The sequence below is a fragment of the Lemur catta genome, chromosome 2, assembly GCF_020740605.2.
Source record: "Lemur catta isolate mLemCat1 chromosome 2, mLemCat1.pri, whole genome shotgun sequence".
Lineage (NCBI taxonomy): Eukaryota > Metazoa > Chordata > Mammalia > Primates > Lemuridae > Lemur > Lemur catta.
The window spans coordinates 36,183,644-36,196,232 of NC_059129.1; the positions used below are offsets into that span (position 1 = coordinate 36,183,644).

General features: G+C 52.5%; 3 non-coding genes and 2 pseudogenes across 3 annotated transcripts; all 5 read right to left on the reverse strand.

Moving 5' to 3' along the window:
- Window positions 1–141: 141 nt before the first annotated feature.
- On the reverse strand, window positions 142–260 carry LOC123633819. The gene has a single exon (XR_006733810.1). It is a non-coding gene; the product is annotated as a 5S ribosomal RNA (ribosomal RNA).
- Window positions 261–3,731: 3,471 nt separating this feature from the next.
- LOC123633551 lies at window positions 3,732–3,863 on the reverse strand (annotated as a pseudogene).
- A 1,202-nt stretch (window positions 3,864–5,065) lies between these two features.
- LOC123633820 lies at window positions 5,066–5,184 on the reverse strand. Its single transcript, XR_006733811.1, has one exon. It is a non-coding gene; the product is annotated as a 5S ribosomal RNA (ribosomal RNA).
- A 3,473-nt stretch (window positions 5,185–8,657) lies between these two features.
- On the reverse strand, window positions 8,658–8,789 carry LOC123633552 (annotated as a pseudogene).
- Window positions 8,790–9,990: 1,201 nt separating this feature from the next.
- On the reverse strand, window positions 9,991–10,109 carry LOC123633821. Its single transcript, XR_006733812.1, has one exon. It is a non-coding gene; the product is annotated as a 5S ribosomal RNA (ribosomal RNA).
- Window positions 10,110–12,589: the final 2,480 nt, after the last annotated feature.

Consider the following 12,589-nt stretch of genomic DNA (forward strand, 5'->3'; position numbering starts at 1 on the left):
AAGGCCCGGGCGGGGGCAGCGGGCCGCGCCGGGGGGCCGGGGGCCGAGCGCGAAAGGGGGGGCGGGCGCGGAGCGCGGGGGGCCCCCCCACCCCCCCCCGACCCCCCACGGGCCGGCGGGCGGGACAAAAGAAGAGGCAAAAGCCTACAGCACCCGGTATTCCCAGGCGGTCTCCCATCCAAGTACTAACCAGGCCCGACCCTGCTTAGCTTCCGAGATCAGACGAGATCGGGCGCGTTCAGGGTGGTATGGCCGTAGACGACGACGGCCGGCCCCGGACGCCTCAAGAGGCCGAGCTGCTGCGACGTGGCCCTCCGGGCCCAGCGCCCCGACCCCCACCCCCGACACCCCCGCGCCGTCCTGCAGCCCCGTAGCCTTCAAAGCCTTGCTCGGCAGCTGCTACACAGCACAGAAGCAACACTTTGCCGCAGACACATATACAAATCACAGCAAAAATCAAAGACTCAATAGGACATCTCTTCAAAGCATGGAGGACACAAACGGGAGGACAACGTGTGACTTGTCAGATTCTACAGACGGCAGGAGCCCACATGAAGGCTCAGGGAAATATTCCAAAGGAGTGGGACATGGCTCCGAGCTCCCCGGACATGAGCAGACTGGCTTCGGCTGACAGCAGCTCTTAGATTGTCACAGTGGAGCCAGGAAAGTAGAAAGTTCCTTCCTCGCCTTTCCTGCTTGGCGCAGTAGCAAGTAGTCCACGGTGATACGGTGAATGGATACGATTATTCTGTGGCATCACGCAAAGAGCGAATGCTGTGGGTGTCTTTGAGAACTGGGAATTTGGGTGTGAGAGAAAGAGGTGAAATCGATAAAGTATAGAGTAAAAAGCCTCTAATTTCTCAGTTTCCATTTGGATTCTCAGTGTAAGCTCAATGTATTTTTCTTTAGTTTTTTAATCTAATTCTATTTTATTGTTTAGTTTTTAGTTGTTTCCCATGGAAAGTGCTGAGAAATAGGTGCAAACTCAACAGCAGTGCATTTCACCAGCATCTAGGTCGTGGTCTCCACAAACCATTGTTATTAAACGGTCCTAAGACTTACTGGAGACATAGGCTGACTTCAAGTCTGGGGCGGGAAATGGACGCTTCTTATGCTGGGAAGCGTGGATGCTATGACATCCAACAGGACGAGGGTCACGTCAAAAGACACAGGAACCAGAATGAGTAGACTCCCGTTTGCCAAACACAGGACAGTCTGATCACCAGTAAGTATAATAATTGCAAGATATCGAAACACATTAAATATGCTTAAATCCACGATTACACCCCTCACAGCGGCAAAACTGACTCGGGTCACTGTGGACAGCGGTAGGAAACAAAGGGAAATGGTGACAGCCGGGGCCGCCCCCAACTAGTTGGGATGTGTGGACACTCTTTCAAAAGACATCTCAACCCATCACCATGTATGCACTGTATTTGCACTGGATTCAAAGAAACTGAAGTGAGTGTATGTGTCTCAGGGAAACGCAGACATCGAGTACTTGCTGTTATCTCTAATACGGTTAAATGTTTAGATGGAATAATGTGGCTGTGATTACACTGAAAAAGGAAAGAAAGCCTCCACCTTTGATAGAAACATATTGACCCTTTATCGATGGAGGGATATTACTAAGGGGATCATGAACTTAAGGTAGGAGGGGTATAAAAGAAACAAGATCTGGCTGGCCAAGGGTTGGTGATTTCTTGAGTCAGGGTAGTGAGTATGTATTCTACTATTCTGTCTGTTTTTGTTTCTATTTCAAATTTCCCATAATAAAAAGTGTCAAAAGATACCACGAAGAGGGTAAAAAACAAGCCGCAAACAGGACAAGGCATCTGTAGCGCATATACTTGGCAAGATATTACTATTACAGAATATCTATGTGTAATATGCTTCATACGCATTTGGCACTGTATCCTCACTATTAATCAGGGAAATAGGAAATAAACATTGAAGCAAGGTGTAGTTTCAAACTCACCAGATTGAGGAAACTTAAAAAACCGATCGCTGTGTTGGCTGGGAGGAAAACTCTTACCCACACCCTGCTGATACGGGAGGTGAAGTGATAGAACCATTTGGAAAACAATGTAGCATAAATGGATATGAATCCACACTGGCGTCATTCAGGAGCAAGCGTATTCTCTGAGGAGCACGTACCAGAGAGAAGATAGGGCACGTGTGACCAGGAATCGTCTAGGGTAATACTCACGGGAGCCCTGTGTACACGGACCTAGTCAAAGATCGGATAAAGATATTTCGATTGCTTCGTGCAGTGCCATTCTATAGCAGTGCTGATGAACTGCAGCTTCCTGTGTCAGCAAGGAGTATTCCCCAAACAGAAGGTTTCCCCTGGCACACAAGTTACCCAGAATGCATCCACAATGGTTCCACATGTATTATATAAACTGTGAAAATAACAAACTACCTCAATGAGACAGTCCTATAACAGAGAGCAAAAACTTTAAAAGGAAAAGCAAGCAAAATGCTGACAGTCGAGATGGGATTTGTTGGGGAGAAGTGTTTCTTTGGTTGCATGCCTTCAGGAAAAGATACACAGCGGCTTGCGACCTATGAATAAACTCCCAGTTTTATAAGGTGAGTGGTAGAGTTTTGGTACAGTTAACTCGATTTAATCTAATAATAATAATAATTATTATTATTATTATTATTATTATTCTTCAACATGTCCATTTCCCTAATTAAAAGAAAAGGAGAAAGAAACAGATTGTAAGTTTCTAGTTATAAACCCTGTTTAAATTTGATTATTTATTAATTTGGGGGAAATGATTAGTTTGGGGGCTCTGTGTCCATCTATCGAGGAATACAGTATAGCCTCTCCATCGATTTGGGCCATCATTTATGTTTGTTACTAAGTTTTCCATCTAAGTTGGCACGTTTTTCCCGTAGGTGCTGTGTAGATTCTCTGTGACTTTGACTGTGATCCTTTTTAAAAATTGCATTCATTATTGTGTATTTGCTAGGAAATAAGAAATATCGAAACTATCGATTGAACGTTGATTTCATGTAGAGCTGTCTTGCGGGACTCACCTAGGCTTTCTACAGGTCTCCCATGCCTAGGGGCAAACAGTGTATTTTGAGAACCGTAGGAGGTGAGGACAATGAACGAGGTGATTTTTCCTTTCCCACCTATTATTAGTGTTTTCCCTTGTTTTAGTGTGTATTTTAGAGCGTCTGTTGCAGTATTGACCAGAAGAATCTCATTATCAACACCCTGGTCTTGCTCGTGACTTTCCAAAGAATGTTTTTACTTCTGAATCCTTAAGACTATTTTCTAAGGATTTAGACTTTTGAAAAGAGTTTCCAGATGTCTTCTCTTCTGGATTCTTAAATTATTTTATCGTGAACGAATGGCCAACTGTTCAGATTCTATTCTTCTGCATATATGGATAGGATCAAATTTCTCCTCTCATAGGGTAACGTGGTCGTCTACTTGGACAACCTTAGAATTTGTCCTGAATTCAGAGCCGGTCCGTCAGAAGTTCCGGAGGCCCGGACCTGCGGCAGGTGTCTGAGGGGCGACAGCCTCGGGGACTGAGCCTCCACATGTCAAACCTGACCCTCTCTCCAGGGGCCACGGGACAGGGTCCGGGCCGGCCGGGGGCGGGAGCCGGGGCGGGCGCGGAGGGCGGAGGGGCCCCGGGCCACCCCACCCCACCCCCCCCCCCGTTTCCAGCCCAGGGGGGTGGGACAGAAAAAGAGGCACAGCAAAAAGCCTAGGGCACCCGGTATTCCCAGGCGGTCTCCCATGCAAGTACTAACCGGGCCCGACCCTGCTTAGCTCCCGAGATCAGAGGGAATCGGGCGGGCGGGCGCGTTGCGTTCGGGGTGGTATGGCCACAGAGGCCGGCGGCCGCCCCCGGACGCCTCAAGAGGCCGAGCTGCTGCTACGCGTCCCTCCCTGCCCAGTCGGGTCCCTCCCGCCGCCCTGGCCCTTCGCTAGCCCACCTGCCCCTATGGGGGGGCGGGCGCAGGCGGAGCCTGACGGGTCTCGCGCGCACCCCCCTGCCCCACCCGAACCGCGGACGCACCGCCGTCGCACATCCCAAGGAGCAGACCCACGGGCACGCGCGCAGGGACAGACTTCCACGCGTGGGGGCGGAGGGCCAGAGCCCGAGAGTGCGCGCGAGAGGGCCCTCCGCCGCCTCGCGCCAGGGCACGGCGGGGAGGGGCTTGCGGGCAGGGCCAGGACAAGGAGGCAGGGCCGTGGCTGCCGCTGGTCCTTCACCCGGAGGTCCTGAAGACGTGCAGTGTCCCCCCCACCGCGCCACCCCACCCCCGTCTGGGGAGGACCGTTCTGCCCCGATTCCCGTCAGGGCCTGCGTGTGGCAGCAGGCCCCGCGCGGGGGCGGGGCCGGGGGCGGGGGGCGGGGGGGGCCAGAGCCGGCTATCCTGTTGCACCGTGGGGTGGGGTTTGGGGTGGGTTGCCACGGGTCGGGGGGCCGGTGGGTCGTTTGGGTTTGGGTGGGAGTGCTCCGCGTGTGTCCTCTCTGCCCGGGTGGCCGGCGACTTGCCCTGTGCGGTGCGCCGGTGTGTCTCTCGGGAGCCCCGGCGGCGGCGAGGAGCCCGCCCGGCGTGAGGCCCGGGCCCGAGGCCCGGGTGTGCGGCGGAGAGGAAGTCCACGGTGGGCTGGGGGTCCGGGGGCCCAGGGCACGGTTTGCCGCCGTGGGCTGTCCCGCGCCGGGTGCAGGGGATGTCCCGGAGTGCGGGGCGGGGCCGGAGAAGAGACCCAGCGGCACTTAGGGATCCCGCCGCCCGGCCCGGCCCCGTGTGGGGCCCAGGGCTGGGGCTCGGCTGCCGGCCGAACGGAAGGGCTGGGACGCTCTGCTGCTGCCGCTGCCGCCGCCGCCGCCGCCGCCGCCGCCGCCGCCGCCTGGCGGTGCTGCTGCAGCGGGGGAGAGGGGAGGAAGGCCCGGGCGGGGGCAGCGGGCCGCGCCGGGGGGCCGGGGGCCGAGCGCGAAAGGGGGGGCGGGCGCGGAGCGCGGGGGGCCCCCCACCCCCCCCCGACCCCCCACGGGCCGGCGGGCGGGACAAAAGAAGAGGCAAAAGCCTACAGCACCCGGTATTCCCAGGCGGTCTCCCATCCAAGTACTAACCAGGCCCGACCCTGCTTAGCTTCCGAGATCAGACGAGATCGGGCGCGTTCAGGGTGGTATGGCCGTAGACGGCGGCGGCCGGCCCCGGACGCCTCAAGAGGCCGAGCTGCTGCGACGTGGCCCTCCGGGCCCAGCGCCCCGACCCCCACCCCCGACACCCCCGCGCCGTCCTGCAGCCCCGTAGCCTTCAAAGCCTTGCTCGGCAGCTGCTACACAGCACAGAAGCAACACTTTGCCGCAGACACATATACAAATCACAGCAAAAATCAAAGACTCAATAGGACATCTCTTCAAAGCACGGAGGACACAAACGGGAGGACAACGTGTGACTTGTCAGATTCTACAGACGGCAGGAGCCCACATGAAGGCTCAGGGAAATATTCCAAAGGAGTGGGACATGGCTCCGAGCTCCCCGGACATGAGCAGACTGGCTTCGGCTGACAGCAGCTCTTAGATTGTCACAGTGGAGCCAGGAAAGTAGAAAGTTCCTTCCTCGCCTTTCCTGCTTGGCGCAGTAGCAAGTAGTCCACGGTGATACGGTGAATGGATACGATTATTCTGTGGCATCACGCAAAGAGCGAATGCTGTGGGTGTCTTTGAGAACTGGGAATTTGGGTGTGAGAGAAAGAGGTGAAATCGATAAAGTATAGAGTAAAAAGCCTCTAATTTCTCAGTTTCCATTTGGATTCTCAGTGTAAGCTCAATGTATTTTTCTTTAGTTTTTTAATCTAATTCTATTTTATTGTTTAGTTTTTAGTTGTTTCCCATGGAAAGTGCTGAGAAATAGGTGCAAACTCAACAGCAGTGCATTTCACCAGCATCTAGGTCGTGGTCTCCACAAACCATTGTTATTAAACGGTCCTAAGACTTACTGGAGACATAGGCTGACTTCAAGTCTGGGGCGGGAAATGGACGCTTCTTATGCTGGGAAGCGTGGATGCTATGACATCCAACAGGACGAGGGTCACGTCAAAAGACACAGGAACCAGAATGAGTAGACTCCCGTTTGCCAAACACAGGACAGTCTGATCACCAGTAAGTATAATAATTGCAAGATATCGAAACACATTAAATATGCTTAAATCCACGATTACACCCCTCACAGCGGCAAAACTGACTCGGGTCACTGTGGACAGCGGTAGGAAACAAAGGGAAATGGTGACAGCCGGGGCCGCCCCCAACTAGTTGGGATGTGTGGACACTCTTTCAAAAGACATCTCAACCCATCACCATGTATGCACTGTATTTGCACTGGATTCAAAGAAACTGAAGTGAGTGTATGTGTCTCAGGGAAACGCAGACATGGAGTACTTGCTGTTATCTCTAATACGGTTAAATGTTTAGATGGAATAATGTGGCTGTGATTACACTGAAAAAGGAAAGAAAGCCTCCACCTTTGATAGAAACATATTGACCCTTTATCGATGGAGGGATATTACTAAGGGGATCATGAACTTAAGGTAGGAGGGGTATAAAAGAAACAAGATCTGGCTGGCCAAGGGTTGGTGATTTCTTGAGTCAGGGTAGTGAGTATGTATTCTACTATTCTGTCTGTTTTTGTTTCTATTTCAAATTTCCCATAATAAAAAGTGTCAAAAGATACCACGAAGAGGGTAAAAAACAAGCCGCAAACAGGACAAGGCATCTGTAGCGCATATACTTGGCAAGATATTACTATTACAGAATATCTATGTGTAATATGCTTCATACGCATTTGGCACTGTATCCTCACTATTAATCAGGGAAATAGGAAATAAACATTGAAGCAAGGTGTAGTTTCAAACTCACCAGATTGAGGAAACTTAAAAAACCGATCGCTGTGTTGGCTGGGAGGAAAACTCTTACCCACACCCTGCTGATACGGGAGGTGAAGTGATAGAACCATTTGGAAAACAATGTAGCATAAATGGATATGAATCCACACTGGCGTCATTCAGGAGCAAGCGTATTCTCTGAGGAGCACGTACCAGAGAGAAGATAGGGCACGTGTGACCAGGAATCGTCTAGGGTAATACTCACGGGAGCCCTGTGTACACGGACCTAGTCAAAGATCGGATAAAGATATTTCGATTGCTTCGTGCAGTGCCATTCTATAGCAGTGCTGATGAACTGCAGCTTCCTGTGTCAGCAAGGAGTATTCCCCAAACAGAAGGTTTCCCCTGGCACACAAGTTACCCAGAATGCATCCACAATGGTTCCACATGTATTATATAAACTGTGAAAATAACAAACTACCTCAATGAGACAGTCCTATAACAGAGAGCAAAAACTTTAAAAGGAAAAGCAAGCAAAATGCTGACAGTCGAGATGGGATTTGTTGGGGAGAAGTGTTTCTTTGGTTGCATGCCTTCAGGAAAAGATACACAGCGGCTTGCGACCTATGAATAAACTCCCAGTTTTATAAGGTGAGTGGTAGAGTTTTGGTACAGTTAACTCGATTTAATCTAATAATAATAATAATAATTATTATTATTATTATTATTATTATTCTTCAACATGTCCATTTCCCTAATTAAAAGAAAAGGAGAAAGAAACAGATTGTAAGTTTCTAGTTATAAACCCTGTTTAAATTTGATTATTTATTAATTTGGGGGAAATGATTAGTTTGGGGGCTCTGTGTCCATCTATCGAGGAATACAGTATAGCCTCTCCATCGATTTGGGCCATCATTTATGTTTGTTACTAAGTTTTCCATCTAAGTTGGCACGTTTTTCCCGTAGGTGCTGTGTAGATTCTCTGTGACTTTGACTGTGATCCTTTTTAAAAATTGCATTCATTATTGTGTATTTGCTAGGAAATAAGAAATATCGAAACTATCGATTGAACGTTGATTTCATGTAGAGCTGTCTTGCGGGACTCACCTAGGCTTTCTACAGGTCTCCCATGCCTAGGGGCAAACAGTGTATTTTGAGAACCGTAGGAGGTGAGGACAATGAACGAGGTGATTTTTCCTTTCCCACCTATTATTAGTGTTTTCCCTTGTTTTAGTGTGTATTTTAGAGCGTCTGTTGCAGTATTGACCAGAAGAATCTCATTATCAACACCCTGGTCTTGCTCGTGACTTTCCAAAGAATGTTTTTACTTCTGAATCCTTAAGACTATTTTCTAAGGATTTAGACTTTTGAAAAGAGTTTCCAGATGTCTTCTCTTCTGGATTCTTAAATTATTTTATCGTGAACGAATGGCCAACTGTTCAGATTCTATTCTTCTGCATATATGGATAGGATCAAATTTCTCCTCTCATAGGGTAACGTGGTCGTCTACTTGGACAACCTTAGAATTTGTCCTGAATTCAGAGCCGGTCCGTCAGAAGTTCCGGAGGCCCGGACCTGCGGCAGGTGTCTGAGGGGCGACAGCCTCGGGGACTGAGCCTCCACATGTCAAACCTGACCCTCTCTCCAGGGGCCACGGGACAGGGTCCGGGCCGGCCGGGGGCGGGAGCCGGGGCGGGCGCGGAGGGCGGAGGGGCCCCGGGCCACCCCACCCCACCCCACCCCCGTTTCCAGCCCAGGGGGGTGGGACAGAAAAAGAGGCACAGCAAAAAGCCTAGGGCACCCGGTATTCCCAGGCGGTCTCCCATGCAAGTACTAACCGGGCCCGACCCTGCTTAGCTCCCGAGATCAGAGGGAATCGGGCGGGCGGGCGCGTTGCGTTCGGGGTGGTATGGCCACAGAGGCCGGCGGCCGCCCCCGGACGCCTCAAGAGGCCGAGCTGCTGCTACGCGTCCCTCCCTGCCCAGTCGGGTCCCTCCCGCCGCCCTGGCCCTTCGCTAGCCCACCTGCCCCTATGGGGGGGCGGGCGCAGGCGGAGCCTGACGGGTCTCGCGCGCACCCCCCTGCCCCACCCGAACCGCGGAGGCACCGCCGTCGCACATCCCAAGGAGCAGACCCACGGGCACGCGCGCAGGGACAGACTTCCACGCGTGGGGGCGGAGGGCCAGAGCCCGAGAGTGCGCGCGAGAGGGCCCTCCGCCGCCTCGCGCCAGGGCACGGCGGGGAGGGGCTTGCGGGCAGGGCCAGGACAAGGAGGCAGGGCCGTGGCTGCCGCTGGTCCTTCACCCGGAGGTCCTGAAGACGTGCAGTGTCCCCCCCACCGCGCCACCCCACCCCCGTCTGGGGAGGACCGTTCTGCCCCGATTCCCGTCAGGGCCTGCGTGTGGCAGCAGGCCCCGCGCGGGGGCGGGGCCGGGGGCGGGGGGCGGGGGGGCCAGAGCCGGCTATCCTGTTGCACCGTGGGGTGGGGTTTGGGGTGGGTTGCCACGGGTCGGGGGGCCGGTGGGTCGTTTGGGTTTGGGTGGGAGTGCTCCGCGTGTGTCCTCTCTGCCCGGGTGGCCGGCGACTTGCCCTGTGCGGTGCGCCGGTGTGTCTCTCGGGAGCCCCGGCGGCGGCGAGGAGCCCGCCCGGCGTGAGGCCCGGGCCCGAGGCCCGGGTGTGCGGCGGAGAGGAAGTCCACGGTGGGCTGGGGGTCCGGGGGCCCAGGGCACGGTTTGCCGCCGTGGGCTGTCCCGCGCCGGGTGCAGGGGATGTCCCGGAGTGCGGGGCGGGGCCGGAGAAGAGACCCAGCGGCACTTAGGGATCCCGCCGCCCGGCCCGGCCCCGTGTGGGGCCCAGGGCTGGGGCTCGGCTGCCGGCCGAACGGAAGGGCTGGGACGCTCTGCTGCTGCCGCTGCCGCCGCCGCCGCCGCCGCCGCCGCCGCCGCCGCCTGGCGGTGCTGCTGCAGCGGGGGAGAGGGGAGGAAGGCCCGGGCGGGGGCAGCGGGCCGCGCCGGGGGGCCGGGGGCCGAGCGCGAAAGGGGGGGCGGGCGCGGAGCGCGGGGGGCCCCCCACCCCCCCCCGACCCCCCACGGGCCGGCGGGCGGGACAAAAGAAGAGGCAAAAGCCTACAGCACCCGGTATTCCCAGGCGGTCTCCCATCCAAGTACTAACCAGGCCCGACCCTGCTTAGCTTCCGAGATCAGACGAGATCGGGCGCGTTCAGGGTGGTATGGCCGTAGACGGCGGCGGCCGGCCCCGGACGCCTCAAGAGGCCGAGCTGCTGCGACGTGGCCCTCCGGGCCCAGCGCCCCGACCCCCACCCCCGACACCCCCGCGCCGTCCTGCAGCCCCGTAGCCTTCAAAGCCTTGCTCGGCAGCTGCTACACAGCACAGAAGCAACACTTTGCCGCAGACACATATACAAATCACAGCAAAAATCAAAGACTCAATAGGACATCTCTTCAAAGCACGGAGGACACAAACGGGAGGACAACGTGTGACTTGTCAGATTCTACAGACGGCAGGAGCCCACATGAAGGCTCAGGGAAATATTCCAAAGGAGTGGGACATGGCTCCGAGCTCCCCGGACATGAGCAGACTGGCTTCGGCTGACAGCAGCTCTTAGATTGTCACAGTGGAGCCAGGAAAGTAGAAAGTTCCTTCCTCGCCTTTCCTGCTTGGCGCAGTAGCAAGTAGTCCACGGTGATACGGTGAATGGATACGATTATTCTGTGGCATCACGCAAAGAGCGAATGCTGTGGGTGTCTTTGAGAACTGGGAATTTGGGTGTGAGAGAAAGAGGTGAAATCGATAAAGTATAGAGTAAAAAGCCTCTAATTTCTCAGTTTCCATTTGGATTCTCAGTGTAAGCTCAATGTATTTTTCTTTAGTTTTTTAATCTAATTCTATTTTATTGTTTAGTTTTTAGTTGTTTCCCATGGAAAGTGCTGAGAAATAGGTGCAAACTCAACAGCAGTGCATTTCACCAGCATCTAGGTCGTGGTCTCCACAAACCATTGTTATTAAACGGTCCTAAGACTTACTGGAGACATAGGCTGACTTCAAGTCTGGGGCGGGAAATGGACGCTTCTTATGCTGGGAAGCGTGGATGCTATGACATCCAACAGGACGAGGGTCACGTCAAAAGACACAGGAACCAGAATGAGTAGACTCCCGTTTGCCAAACACAGGACAGTCTGATCACCAGTAAGTATAATAATTGCAAGATATCGAAACACATTAAATATGCTTAAATCCACGATTACACCCCTCACAGCGGCAAAACTGACTCGGGTCACTGTGGACAGCGGTAGGAAACAAAGGGAAATGGTGACAGCCGGGGCCGCCCCCAACTAGTTGGGATGTGTGGACACTCTTTCAAAAGACATCTCAACCCATCACCATGTATGCACTGTATTTGCACTGGATTCAAAGAAACTGAAGTGAGTGTATGTGTCTCAGGGAAACGCAGACATGGAGTACTTGCTGTTATCTCTAATACGGTTAAATGTTTAGATGGAATAATGTGGCTGTGATTACACTGAAAAAGGAAAGAAAGCCTCCACCTTTGATAGAAACATATTGACCCTTTATCGATGGAGGGATATTACTAAGGGGATCATGAACTTAAGGTAGGAGGGGTATAAAAGAAACAAGATCTGGCTGGCCAAGGGTTGGTGATTTCTTGAGTCAGGGTAGTGAGTATGTATTCTACTATTCTGTCTGTTTTTGTTTCTATTTCAAATTTCCCATAATAAAAAGTGTCAAAAGATACCACGAAGAGGGTAAAAAACAAGCCGCAAACAGGACAAGGCATCTGTAGCGCATATACTTGGCAAGATATTACTATTACAGAATATCTATGTGTAATATGCTTCATACGCATTTGGCACTGTATCCTCACTATTAATCAGGGAAATAGGAAATAAACATTGAAGCAAGGTGTAGTTTCAAACTCACCAGATTGAGGAAACTTAAAAAACCGATCGCTGTGTTGGCTGGGAGGAAAACTCTTACCCACACCCTGCTGATACGGGAGGTGAAGTGATAGAACCATTTGGAAAACAATGTAGCATAAATGGATATGAATCCACACTGGCGTCATTCAGGAGCAAGCGTATTCTCTGAGGAGCACGTACCAGAGAGAAGATAGGGCACGTGTGACCAGGAATCGTCTAGGGTAATACTCACGGGAGCCCTGTGTACACGGACCTAGTCAAAGATCGGATAAAGATATTTCGATTGCTTCGTGCAGTGCCATTCTATAGCAGTGCTGATGAACTGCAGCTTCCTGTGTCAGCAAGGAGTATTCCCCAAACAGAAGGTTTCCCCTGGCACACAAGTTACCCAGAATGCATCCACAATGGTTCCACATGTATTATATAAACTGTGAAAATAACAAACTACCTCAATGAGACAGTCCTATAACAGAGAGCAAAAACTTTAAAAGGAAAAGCAAGCAAAATGCTGACAGTCGAGATGGGATTTGTTGGGGAGAAGTGTTTCTTTGGTTGCATGCCTTCAGGAAAAGATACACAGCGGCTTGCGACCTATGAATAAACTCCCAGTTTTATAAGGTGAGTGGTAGAGTTTTGGTACAGTTAACTCGATTTAATCTAATAATAATAATAATAATTATTATTATTATTATTATTATTATTCTTCAACATGTCCATTTCCCTAATTAAAAGAAAAGGAGAAAGAAACAGATTGTAAGTTTCT